This window comes from Anolis sagrei, chromosome 1 (assembly GCF_037176765.1).
Source record: "Anolis sagrei isolate rAnoSag1 chromosome 1, rAnoSag1.mat, whole genome shotgun sequence".
In the NCBI taxonomy this organism is placed as follows: domain Eukaryota; kingdom Metazoa; phylum Chordata; class Lepidosauria; order Squamata; family Dactyloidae; genus Anolis; species Anolis sagrei.
Genome location: NC_090021.1, coordinates 252,581,557 through 252,596,040, shown reverse-complemented (window position 1 = coordinate 252,596,040; position 14,484 = coordinate 252,581,557).

Below are 14,484 nucleotides of genomic sequence, written 5' to 3'. Positions count from 1 at the left end.
AGTCTTATCTTAAATTACAGTTTTATGTAAATATTCAAAAACATTTAACTTACTGATGCCTCAGTTAATGTAATTTTATTTTGAAATTTACCCATAGCTGCTGCATTTCTCACCCCTGGCTTATACTCAAGTCAATACGGTTCCCAGTTTTTGTGGTAAAATTAGGTGCCGTGACTTATATTCGGGACAGCTTATACTCTAGTATACAGGTACATGAGAAGACTCAGAAGTTGATGAATAATTCCTCACTGTATCATTAGGAATTAGAAAGCTATCCTTTCTGAGTGGCAATGTAATGTTAAAAGTAAGGCTAATGACCTGTTTATAATAAAATATTTATCTGCTGTTCCTTTTGGATGATCTAGGAAGATCAGATACTGCAGCATTACTGAAACCAAGCAGGCATGGATTTTCCCCATGTAAGAGCAGGATATACTGACCACAAACATTTTTGCAAGAAATTTCCAGTTAAGGGAGGTTTTTTAAAATTTAGGAAAGTACCTATAAATTTCTGTGCCAAGGAGGAAGTTACAATATCTATTCTGTGCTGTTCCAAAAAGCAATTGCAGAAGAGTTCTAGCTGGACTGAAGATATGAAATAAATTATCAATTGATATTGTTTTTGACACAGTTGGGTGTAAACTGTTCATAAATATTTGTCAATTGCAAACTGTTTTCCAGGAATTAAATACATTTAACTTAATTTAGAACAGTGACAAATTCTTTTTTAAATAATCAATTAACTATTAATTATACTAATCTAGATTAATCTGAAATCCAAGTGAGGTCCCACTGGCTGAATGCTGGGAGCGGATTTATTCCTATGGTCCTGGTACCAGTGAAGGCAAGTGTTGTTGGGTTACAGCAAAGGACCAGGGGACCGACACCCAATCAAGTTGGGCTCAGAAAGAAAGAAAAAATGGAAGAACAAAAGGAAGGAAGGAAGGAAGGAAGGAAGGAAGGAAGGAAGGAAGGAAGGAAGGAAGGAAGGAGAAAAGGGGGCTCTGTGGCAGGCCTTCCTTTCACCCCCGAGGGGCCTTCCTTCTTCCTTCAATGTCCTTCTTGTAGTCAATCATTTCGGGATCCAAGCTCTGTTCAGAGGTAGTCCCCTATACCACATACTTCTAACGACATCATTTTATTTCTGTTAATGCAAATACTTTGTTAGCAAAATAGTTTTTAAAATGAACATGTAAACACTAAAAATACAGTATTAATATAACATGAACTACAACAATAATAGTGAAAATAGTAAGAGAGCATTGTTATTGGGTTGCTGTGAATTTTCTGGGCTGTATGGTTATGCTACAGAAGCATTCTCTCCTGACGTTTCATCCACATTTATGACAGGCATTCTCAGAATTTGTGAGGTCTGTTGGAAACTAGGTAAGTGGGGTTTATGTATCTGTGGAATGTCCAGGGTAGGAGAAAGAACTCTTGTTTGTTTGAAGCAAGTGTGAATGTTGCAATTGGCCTATCTATAGATGTGGGCGAAATGTCAGGAGAGAATGCTTCTGGAGCATGGCCATACAGCCCAGTAAATTCACAGCAACCCAGTGATTCCAGTCATGAAAGCCTTCGGCAACACATTGATATTTTTGTTTGAAAGCTAGGATATAAACATTTATGGTAGGAAGATAGTGTTCAACTCTCACAGATTTAAAATCATGGTGCATTCTTAAATCCCAACCTTGTGAAGCAGCAGATCGCAAAAAGCTTGCATGACAAAAGGATTTCAATTTGTCTTCCCTACTCCAGTGGGAGCATTACAGGATCAAATTTCAAGTCCCTGGAAGGCTAACTTCTATTGCCAACAAACGGAAAACATTGACAGCAGTGTTGTCTTGATATTATGAAACTTAGAATGTTTGTGATATAGTTTCTGAGAGTCTGTTGATGGTCTACCTTGTCCCTGCTTCGTATATTTAAAGTAGATTTAGTGCAGTGTACCTAATGTTAAAATTGAATATAGCATTTTCAATTAAGAGGTTCTGTGCCACCTTACTGTTTGCAACAATGGTTTGGATCGTTGGTTACTATGAAACTGAAGCTGTGATTGTACTGTATTTAGCCATCTTTCCTATTTCGAAAATCTCTTACAGGAAAATAGATACTACACATTTCTATTGTTTTGCAATTTCACACATCCAAATATATCACATATGTTTTGCAATATCCAAATATACCGCATATATTTTGCAACTTCAAATATTCAAATAACGTAGAACTTTCTTGCAAGGTCAGCGTAGAGTGAAATTGATTGGAGTTATAGATCGTGGGAGAAAAGGGCAAGCTATAAAAACTATGATGGAAGGACAAAAAGTTGTTCAAGAAATTGTCACTAAAATAACAGGTGAAATTCCATATGTAACCTATCATTCTTAAAAGTGATCACTTGTTTACACATTGTAATGCATAAAGTGTAAGGCATATAAATTGAAAAGCTATAGGTCATATGTTAATATAAACTTGTCTTTTGAAAATAGTTTGCTCACAATGCTAGAGTATATTCCCACAATATTCAACACCTGGATTTCAGATTTGCAGATATAATGGACAGATACCACAATATATTATTTTCTTGCACAATGGGGAGATATTTGATTTTAATGTTTGGTAAACGAAAACAGATTATATCCTCATCCTTGGATACATAAATTAATAACATTAGAATGTATATTACAATATATATCATCCATTTACTGAGATTTTTAATATAAAATACAAAGCCACGGGAAACTTTACCATTTTCTCTGGAATTTCATGGTAAATAGATACACAAAGCAAATCCATTGCTTTGCTATCTAAATTCAGAAACTTACATGACATGCTATTACGTATCAATAACAACGTATACCTAAATAACCTAAAAACATCAGATCCTGATTTTGGAAGCTAAACGGGATCAGCTCTGGTTAGTATTTGGATGGGAGACTGCCAACGAATACCAGGTGCTGTAGACTATATTTCGGACTAAAGCCTGGCAAAACCACCCCTGAATATTCCTTGCCTAAGCAATTAATTAGATTGCCATAAGTCAGTGGGCAACTTGAAGATACACACACAACAAAGGAATCCTGGGTGGATCAGCCAAGCACACTGATGACGCAGTTCAGATAACTGGATTAAATGCCACTGATGTTTATCCACATCAAAGTTTCACATATGTTACTAGTTATATGGAACAGTCCACTCTTTGCATGTGGTATCTCAAGATTATGTCCACAGTCTTCAGAAAGTAACTGTACTGAAGTAAATCCACAAAGGCAATAAGAGTGATCTGATGATAGCAATGGCAACTGTAATGAATTTATCTTCTTGTTGCAGCAACTGGTTCTAGCACTGGGAGCATTGCCACGGGCACATTTGAAATAGCTTTCCTCCCATTGAATCATACATTCCCTCCTTTTTATTTTTAGATTTAAATCTGAACATAATGATTTCTGCTTCTGGGTGAGACATTTAAGGTCAGTCCATATCTGATGTGCAATAAAGTCTGATTTCTTTGTCCTTTATTTTTAAAATAAATCTTGGTTTTTCTCTTTGTATTTTTCTGTGTAGGTGGGGAACACAATTTGGTAATTGCCATGACTTGCAGCCTTCATGGTCACATTTTGTTAAAAGATGGGAGGGGAGATACCTGGAAAAGGCATTTGTGATGTTGACCTTCCAGATATTAGGACCTGACCCCTCATCTCTGATCCTCGGGGCAGACAGGGAATCACAGAGTACTTCCTTGAATAATGTGTGTGAGTGTGTGTTCTTTTTCTACACTTGTAGACATTGTATTTTACGTTGGAATTACATGTCGTTGGTATTTAATACATCATGATTGATGAATCACCAAGGGCCTGGCTTTAGTAAGATAATCCTTGTAACTTCACTTTAATCCAATCTCTGTGACATCACAATGGCTCATCTCTAGGTTTCAGGTTTTGATGCTTAAATCTGAAGAACTGGGATAGTTTTGACCAGGCAACTCTATTGAAACACAAGTTCATATCCAAGGTTGGAAAAGTTTTTTTTTAAAGAGTACAATGCTCCAAACGATAGTTTGAGTATTGCACTATGACTCTGGAGGCAGAGCCTAGGGTTCAAATCCCTGCTCAGCCATGAAAACCCACTGGGTGGTCCAGAGCAAGTCACACACTCATAATGCCAGAAAACCCTGTAATAAATTCGCCTTAGGATCATCAAAAGTTGGAAATTATTTGAAATCCTACAAAAATAATGGCCCAACATTTAGAAGCACACTTAGGCGATTTACATATTCCTTCAAACTGCCATGGACAAGTTCAAGTATGAGCGATACATGACTCATTCTCATGAATAAACCTCTTCAAAGCCAGAGATATTTTTGTGTGTAGTGTCCAAAGAGGTATTCCATTGACTGAAATCTCTGGAAAAACTTCACTGAAATTATGGGCCTTATTTACCCCCATATATTCTGGATTTGCAATCACATCATAGTGAGTTCATCTTAAGCAGCCATGTGCATTCCTTGGATGTGATCTTGCTCGGGGAAAATACTTCTATTTCCTCAATTGGCAGCATGTGGCATGATAGCATAAAATATGAGTTGAGAATGATTTTTTCTTGGCTGACGCTACTCCACTTTGCTTACCAATATATTATGGCACAAACCATAAAAGATACACTTCTTATGCTAAGTTTAATGTGGCAAGTATAAACTAAACCGTTCATCTTTAAGTGACAGGCAAATATTTCTGCTGATAACTGGAAAGCATGGCTGCAAATTTTTGGGAGGAGATTAATGTGGTTCAAGCTCCCTTCCAGATTCCCCCCCCCCCCCCCACGCGCCTCCTGGCTTCACCCAGCGGTTAGTGCCAGGAATATTGAAAAGACTTGCATCATGGACTCAGCAGCTTCATCCCAGGAGGGATTCTTCTATTTGTTGTGTTAACTACAATCTACCCATGGATTGCCCCGGAGGACCTAGATATTCTTAGTGAGGAGTTATCTCAGGTAATAAAAGCTGTGTATTTTTAATTCACATTTTCCCCACTTTTACAAAGCTGACAGTCTATCTTCACTCATGTATTTGAGATAATACCTGCTGGTCTATGACAATGTGGGGCTTTGTTGTTTCTGATACTGTGGACTATTTTGGTTATCCTCTTATTTTTTAAAAATGCAATAAAATGTTAAAAAGTCAGATATGAAAAGGAAATGAGTTTATAGCTGACATGAGATACTCTTACCTCTGATCGTAAAATAGCAAGGTTTTTTATTAATCTACTGGTATTGAGAATGGTTTCCTGATATTTTGCTTTGAATTATATCCAGTCCATCATTCTCATTGATAGACTATTGATAAATTTTGGGCACATCTACACTGACAGTATAATGCAACTTGGAACTGGTTTGGAGGATCCAATTAGACTGCCATGTCTGGAGCTGATTTGAGGCCAGGATGGTGATCACATTGAATCCGGCCTCAAACCGCTGTGTGAAGATGTTTTTTTTATCAGTTTCTTTGCTCCAACAACAACAACAACATTTTATTTATAATCCACTCTGAGGGGACTCTGAGTGGATTACAACACACACAGATAGGCAAACATACAATGCCTTTAATACAGTGGAATAACAATGACATACAAATACACAGAGCAAAGGTAAAGGCTTCCCCTTTCATATCCGGTTTTCAGGAGACGGTGCTCAACTCTGGCCATGGGGAGGTTCTTTTGTTCAATTTCCAAGCTGAGAAGCCTGTTTTTGTGTTGCCGGCATGGCTGCATGGGCACTTTTATTACCTTTCTACCGAAGCGGGACCTATTGATCTATTCACATTCACATGTTTTCAAACTGCTAGGTTGGCAGGAGCTAGGGCTAACAGCAGGAGCTTATTCCAACCTGCAACTTTGAACTGCCAGCCTTTAGTTCAGCAGATTCAACAATTCAACAGTTTAACCCATTTCACCACCAAGGCTCCAGAGGCATAGGAAGTGAAAAGGAGGGGGCATGGAGTGACAGTAATGACCAGAGGTAATCAATTACCCAACCCAAGGGGTTGGTTAGCCCCCTGCTGCCCGGCCATGCCTTGTTGGCAGCTCCCTCTATCCTTCATCCAATAGTCAACAAAGCACTTCAACAAGGGTGGGTGTCTACAATGCACTCTGCATTCCATGAAACTGATCATTACATGGGATCTGAGATATATTGGGATCTGCTGCAGTGTTTTAAAGGACTTAACTCAGACTTCTCTGCAGTTTTTTTCATATTCGACAGGCAAGGAAATTGGCATCCTACCTTTGGGTAGAAGCATTTCAGTAGAAGCATTGGTAACAGTAATCCACGCAACAGTCACCATGAGGCTGCTAGTGGGATCATCTATAAGATCCCATATTACACCGATTCTGCAACAACTGCATTGGCTACCAATAGAACATCGGATCTCTTACAAGATACTGATCCTGACATTTAGAGCTCAAAATGGCCAAGAACCTTTATATCTTAGGGACCGCCTCATTCCTTTTCTCCATCAGCGGTCACCTCGATCAACCCAGGAAAATCTCCTATACATACCGGGCCCTAAGGAGGTATACCTGGAAGCTACAAGGCGTAGAGCTTTTTAGACCTATGCTCCAATTCTGTGGAACTCATTGCCTCCATACATTGCAACCTTTTGTAAAGGCACTCAAGACTTGGCTGTTTGGTTGTGCATTTAAGTAATCAGATCTAATTTGCCAAATAGTCACTGTTGAATGTTTTTATGTTGAATGTTTTTATATTGTGTAAATGCTATTTTAGATTGTAAGTCACTCGGAGCACCTTGGTGGAGAGCGACTAATTAAGAAATAAAGTGAAGTGAAGTGAAGTTTTATTTAATGTGCTGTATACCCTTTAATTCACCCTGCAGTATGTATTGGCAACATGTGTTTTGTGGCCACTGCAGTTTTGAGTTGACTTGGAGCCACATCAAATGGTCAGTGTATATGGGGCCCTCTTGTTATGAAGTGGAAAGTCCATTTTACAGTTGACACTTCCACTTTACCAGAAATTTATCTACCAAAGAGGAAAATTTTCAATTATGAACTTAAAGAGATCCCTTGGGGAAATCGTGTTGATATTATAGCATATGATTTCATTCAGATAGCACCAATTAGAAAAAAAGTTATTCAATGTAGAGTAATACTATAAAAGTGTAACTGCAGGCTTGTCTGCATTGTTATGTTTTAACCAGCAGATGATCCTGGACAAGATGTTGAGTGATTTCAGGTAACCAGGGTTTGGAGCTCAGCATGCTTTGCTACTCCAAAGGCCAGATTAAGACATGAACCAGGTTTGAAGGCAACGAACAGATGCATTTTTTTCTGGCCAGAAAAGGAATCAGTACAAAGTCTACTCCTAAAATGAACTGGCATAAGGTATACAGAGAACTACAGAGCATTTAATATTTTATATTTAATGTCCAGTCCAGGTAAACACAAAGAGCTAGTCCAGAAAACATAAAAGGTTGATTGAGGTTACTTATTGAAACAATGGGCTTGTCTCACTCACAGCAAATCCGCTGGTGCATGTCAGCTGATGGTTCCAATCTCATCAATGGGAGCCAGGAAGTTTCCTAGTGAACATAAGTGGATTTTTCAATGGGGGAGAGGTTTGTCAATGGAAGGGAGTTATATGGAAGGATAGATATCCCATCAATGAGACTTGGGCACCTCCAGGTTTGCATACATTAGCCAGTTTAGCCCGTTTCCTGTCTCAAGGCATGAGATTAAGTAAGGAAATTTTGTAGTTACACTTTAAGGGTTTGATTTCATTTGATATAATGTATACAATTTAATAAAGGTGGGTTCCATATACATATACATATATAGCTGGCCTGACTTTTCCGGAGTTGAGGAACTGCGGCATTTCAACATTGCAAAACTGGTAAAAAGGAAAAAAAGAAATAATTCATTTCTGTCCATTTGTATTTAATTATGAGGGGAACAATTTCTCAATAATACATAGTGTACGGGTTTGGCAATAATTATACACATTAATGGAAGGGCAGATTTATGCGAGTTGGGGAACATAAGCTGGGACAAGTAAGTTGCTCTTCTGAATCAAGGAGACATAAAACTCCTGCAATTGAATAGCCAGGAAGATTACAGTATTTCCCATACCACTGATTCTTAACATTTTGATTCTTAACATCTCAAATTAAAGCAACTGAGCCGACTGCTCAGGAAACAATGTTATTTAAACACAATTTTCCAAGTAACAGAAGAATATGAAAGAGAAATCAATTTTGGTTCATGTCCACCTTTCAACCTATCCATAAGTTAATAACTTAATTCTGGAGGGACATTACAGTGCTGAAGAAGACATCGTTTTGAAATTAACTCCTGCATCTGGAGATGAAAGATTCAGGGCACTTCCACACAGGACTAACACAAGAGTGAAACCAGCATTTTAAATGCTGGTTCCACTTGCTGTAGAGGCCAGATTGTGGACCAAAACCCTGCCTTTTGGGCTGTGTGGTGCACTTCGGAAAAAACCCGAGCCATTTCCAGTTTCTGGCTGCTCTCTGTTCCATTTTCAGGGAACTTCCTGAATTCAGAAGGGGTTTCTTTTTTCACGCTGGGAAGATTTCGTCCATTGGTGCCAATGGGGAAAATTTGGAGGGTTATTTCTCCATCATTTTAGGCCTATTGGCATGAAACCCACCTCACTTATAGGCCACACCTTCTACTGCAAGCCTGCCAAGTTTCAGAACATTTCGCCAATCCATTAATTTTGGGAGGGGAGGGGGGTTTAAAAGTTTTGCCATAACATTTTTAAAAAACACACACAAGAGGGGGTTCTGTGTATTGATGTCCCAAACACATGCTGCAAGAGGGGAGGAGAATGGGCACAGTCAACCAGGCCTCTGATTGGCTGAGAAAGAAAGAAACACACATAGAGAAAAACCTCAACTCCCATCATGCCCCTGAAGGGAGCAAAAGGTTTTTTCAATGCTTGCACCATATAAAGTGCTGCTGGGAAAGAGTTCCCATTTGCCTCAAGTGGATGTGGAAGTGGGGGGCTTTTGAGAAGGGATGGAGGAGCCTGCTGGTGAAGCAAACATAGGAGGAGCCACAGCTTTCCTGATTTGCCAAGCTGCCTTGCCCACATGCTGCCGCCTCCACCTCATGTAGAGTACTACTTAGCCCCATTGGTCCTCATTATTCGCACTCATTAGCCAAAAAGATCCAACCGCTGTGATCTGTACTAGCTAAGGCTTTGGCTTCCCCACGCTAGGCTTGTTTTCATGGATCTGGCAACTGAATCGGCTGAATCATCAGAATCCAGTACACAAAAACATAATCGTGCATACCCCTAGTGGCCTGATTTCCCATCCCTGCTGATTTGTGATAGGCAGGGTGGGCATAGAAATTGCCACCCCCCTCTGCTCCCTGCTTCTGTTTAACTTTTAAAAACAAAATAAAATACTCAGTACGAGCTACCAGGCTTGCTTTACCTTCCTGTAACTTGAAAATGAAACAAAACTTTGGAGAGAAGAAAGGGGAATTCCCCTTTCAAAGCTTTCTAGTTTAATTTTTCATTCTCGGGTAGGTAAGCCAAACCTGATGGCGCCTACCAAGGCTTTTCTTTAATTTTTTAGTTTTTAGGGTCTAAATGGGGGCGGGGGTTGGCATTGCCATCCCTCTTCCCTAGGCTTCCTGAACCAGAGGAGGAGGGAGGCATGTGGGGACTACTTGCTTGGACCCTGAATGGACATTTCAAGATACAACCCCCATTGCCTCCAAATTGGATAATCAGGTTTATTACAAGTTGAAACTGATTAGACTGAAACGTCATCTGGACATCACAGGCATATCCATTTCCTATCCCACATTATGTGGCTGTGTAGATGGGGGCCGCAGCTCCCCATTGCATCCTCGACTACAGAAATTCTCCTTCTCCAAAGGAGTCAATATACTGAACGCAATCCATGATATGCTATGAAAGGAGAAGGTTCCACAGGGGCAGAAAACAGCCTATCAATTGTTTTCCTGCAAAAGAGAAAAGGGGCAAAAGGAAAATGTTCTCCTTGCATGGTTTTCTTTTAAGAATGGCTGGAAGCAGATGAGTTACAAGAATTCTTGCACATTCCTTGCATGCATTGCATGAAAGCTTTGTGGACCTTTCGACCTTGGTAAATTCCCACCCCCTATCATATGGTCAGATGCTAAATGTGATAAATATGCATCACCTATTTAAATGTCCTTTCAGGTCTATAGTTATGGCTCTTTGTGTACATGATTAAATTGTTGTGGTATTTCCCTCAAATGGTTTCCGAATTTCAGAAGAGAAAGAAATGTTCATTGTCCCTGGCCTTTTTCACAAGGAATCTGTATTGTATAATTCATAATTATACAATACAGCTTCTATTTACTATTTCAGTCAAACAATGACAGAGTACAAGTTACAGTTTTGTAATTATAGCATTTATGGTCTCCTGAGAATTTCATCCATTAAAATCTAAGTTTTAAAAAAGATCAAAAAACTCATTCAGAGATATAAATCAATTGTTTTACTGTCTGTGAGAGACAAGCTTTGTAAAATAACATGCACACATGCATATACACCATACACACAAAGAACTGGCAGAAGTAGTCTCAGGCCCCTTCCACACAGCTGTATACAATCCACATTGAACTGGATAATATGGCAGTTGGTCTCAGACAACCCAGTTCAAAGCTGATATTGTGGATTATCTGACTTGATATTTTGGGTTATATGGCTGTGTGGAAGGGCCCTCAGAAATTCTAATCTTTTAGAATTTCTGGAGAACAAGAGAAATCACAGCAAACTGGAGGAGGGTAAATGTCACCATCTTAAAAATGGGGGGGGGGACAATTACAGCCCAGTTAGTCTGACATCTACAAAGAAAGGATTCTAGAGTAGATCTGTTACCACTCTAAATGTCAGCATGCTTTTCTCAAAAAACAAGTCATGCCAGATTAATCTTATCTCTCTCTCTCTCTCTTTTTATAAAGTTACAAGCTTGGCAGATAAAGAGAATGCTGTGGATGAAGCATACCTTTATTTCAGTAAGGCATTCAACAAGTTTCCCTATTATAGCCTTGCAACAGGCTAGTAAAATGTGGGCTAGAGAGTTTATAATTGACTTACTGGATGAACCCAAAGGGTGCTCATCAATGGATTGTCTTCATCCTGGTGAGATGCAAAGATAGGACTTGGATGACTGAAAGATGGTATACTTATCAAACTTGCAGATGACACCAAATTAGGAGGGATAGCTAATGCCCAAGGGGACAGGATCAGAATCCAATATAACCATAACATATTAAAACATTGGGCTAAAAATTAATCTTAACAGTAAGAAATGAAAGGTATTACAGCAAGTGGCAGGGAGGAAATGTGCAGGACTGGGACACTTGGCTTGAAAACAACACATATGAAAGGAATTTAGGAGTCTTAGGCCCCTTCAACACAGCCAGGCATGTAGCCGGGGGGGGGGGGCCTTGGGGGGCTTCAGCCCCCCCCCCCCGAAATTCTCATGGTGGTTCGCGAAAAGGCCTTACTGGTGCATTATTTAAACTGTTATGTTTATTCATATCATGATCTGATCACCATACTTAATATATCCCATATGCATGGGGGTATTGGGGTAATGATACAAAAGGTTTGCTAGGCTAGACCCTCTTTCACTCAGACTCAGCCCCCCCCCGAAACTCAGCCCCCCCCGAAACCCCCCCTGAAAATTTTTTAACCCCCCCCCCCCCCCCGAAACGAAATCCTGGCTACGGGCCTGCACACAGCTGTATGAAATCCACATTGAACTGAATTATATGGCAGCGTGGATTCAGATAATACACTTCAAAGCAGATCTTGTAGATTATCTGCCTTGATATTCTTGATTATATGGCTGTGTGGAAAGGGTCCTTACTAGACTACAGGCTGAACATGAATCAACAGGGATGTGGCAACTAAAAATGCCAATGTGATTCTAGGCACCCTTCCACACAGCCATATTTCCTAGAATATCAAGGCAGATAATCCACAATATCTGCTTTGAACTGGGTTATCTGAGACCAACTGCCATATTATCCAGTTCAATGTGGATTGTATACAGCTTGGCTGCATCAATAGGAATATAGTGTTGAGATCAAGGGAAGCAATAGTACCTCTGTATTCTGCTTTGGTCTGTAATACTGTGTCCAGATCTGGGCACAACAATACAAGAGGCATGTGGTTCAGTGAAGGGAGGCAAAAGAATAAAAGGTCTGGAAACCAAGCCCAATGAAGAGAAGCTTAGGGAGCTAGGCATGTCTAGCCTGCAGAAGAGAAGGTAAAGGAGTGACAAGATAGCTATGTTAAATATTTGAACAACAACTTTAGCTGTTTCTCATTTGAAAACAGTATTGCATAGCAAGTTACCCTGTTACTGAGCAATTATCATAATGTACCAAGGTCATTTCTAGTTGTTTTAGGGCAGAAAATCAAGTTGGAATCACCCCACTGAACACAGTGGCATGCACAGGATTCCATTACAGTTATGATATAATCTTTTTTTAAAAAAATCAAAGAATGATAAAAAATAAGGCACAATTATCAGAATGTTATGGCACTGCAATACCTTTTAACATATGAACAAACTCATTATGCCTTCTTGACATTAGAAGTCTGTTTAAAAATTACTACATGTTAGGTTGCCATTTGCTTCTGGATTGAGACTATTGTATTTAGTTTGATCCATGACATCATGACCTTAAGCTACAGCACCAAGACAAATTAATGATCCAAAATTTTTGAGGGCCTGCTGTTGGGCCTAAAAAAAATTACTACATGTTTACTAATGGACAAAAACCTGACCGATCATTATGGAATCTACCAATATTTTAAAGCTTCAGTAATCTCCAATTGTGACAGGACAAGCAGCACTAGAAGAAAGCAGATGTGTTTACCCTTCCCTGCACCACTATATGTGAGTTACTCTATTACCTGCTGGGTTTCCCACTTTGTATTACTCTACTGAATCTATTAGCCTCATCGGATGTCGAGCATAATACAAACATAGTACACATACATTTTTCCCAGCAAGGATAATAACAGCTTTAGGAGGAAGCAATTTAAAACATAGGAATGTCAATTGAGTTCAATGAAACTTGTTCCTAAGCAAGTGCACATGATACTAGCTTCAAATTGGGAAATAGCCTGGAGAGGAAATATTTAATCATCCACCCATTCATCCATCCTGCACTTTTGTTCTAATCAAAACTGGAGCCCTCTGTAAATGCATTATACAGCAAACTACACTTGTATGCTCCCATCAAGGTCCACCCATGTCACATCTGATTAAGCCCTACCAGTGATGGTCAAATAAATCAGGATAGCATTTTAACAGCATCTGATAAAGCTGGGGTCGGCAAGGAGGAAAAAGAACATTGGTTTCCATACAAATTCCGTTTTAGTGCAATTGGAAAATCTCTATTTATATTGCTTCAGCCACTATAACATGCGAGTGTGGAGAAGCGTAATCCACAGACCACCTATTACAATGCAGTCTGAGCCCTGCCACATGCACAATGGAGGACCTTCTTATAGCAACACCAAAGGCACTCCAAGTGATCAGCTACTGGTCAAAGGACATTTAATAGAATGCCAAGTTTTTAAACTTTGTGTTTTCTCAAATACATTGGTTCACTCCTGATACGATAGATAGATAGATAGATAGATAGATAGATAGATAGATAGATAGATAGATAGATAGATAGATGGCTGCTTCTTCCATGTACAGTAGAGTCTCGCTTATCCAACATAAATGGGCCGGCAGAACCTTGGATAAGCAAAAATATTGGATAATAAGGAGGGATTAAGGAAAAGCCTATTAAACGTCAAATTACATTGTTGTTCATTCGTTCAGTATGATTTAACAAATTAAGCACCAAAACATCATGTTTTACCACAAATTGACTAAAAAGCAGTTCAGTACACAGTAATGTTATGTAGTATTTATGAATTTGGCACCAAAACATTTCAATGTATTGAAACAGCTGTGGATCCAGGCGGGTGGCAGACTGTGTTGGATAATACAGAATGTTAGATGAGTGAAGGTTGGAAAAGCAAGACTCTACTGTACTTACAAAATACTGTAAAGTTTTTTTAAATATGAGTTATTTTTTATTCATTTGAGAACTGTGTAGGAAAGTGCATTTACGATCACTCAATTTCAGACTGTGTTCATTTTTGGTATCATTTGTGAGGAGTTACACTAGTCGGAAACACATTGTGTGTTCTCTGACCACAGAGAAGCAGGTGGTGATGGGTGTGCCCTTAAAAGAGAAGTAATACTTCTTAAATAAAAGAAATCCTGCAAATTAGTTGAATTGATCATCAAGAAAGCAGAAATATGGTTAAGAGGAAATGTTACAATTTATTTTTTTCCTTTAAAGCCAAATCTAGTGAAGGGAGTTGCTGATGGTCTATTTAAAATCTCACATTTTCTTTTATTCAATTGTTCCG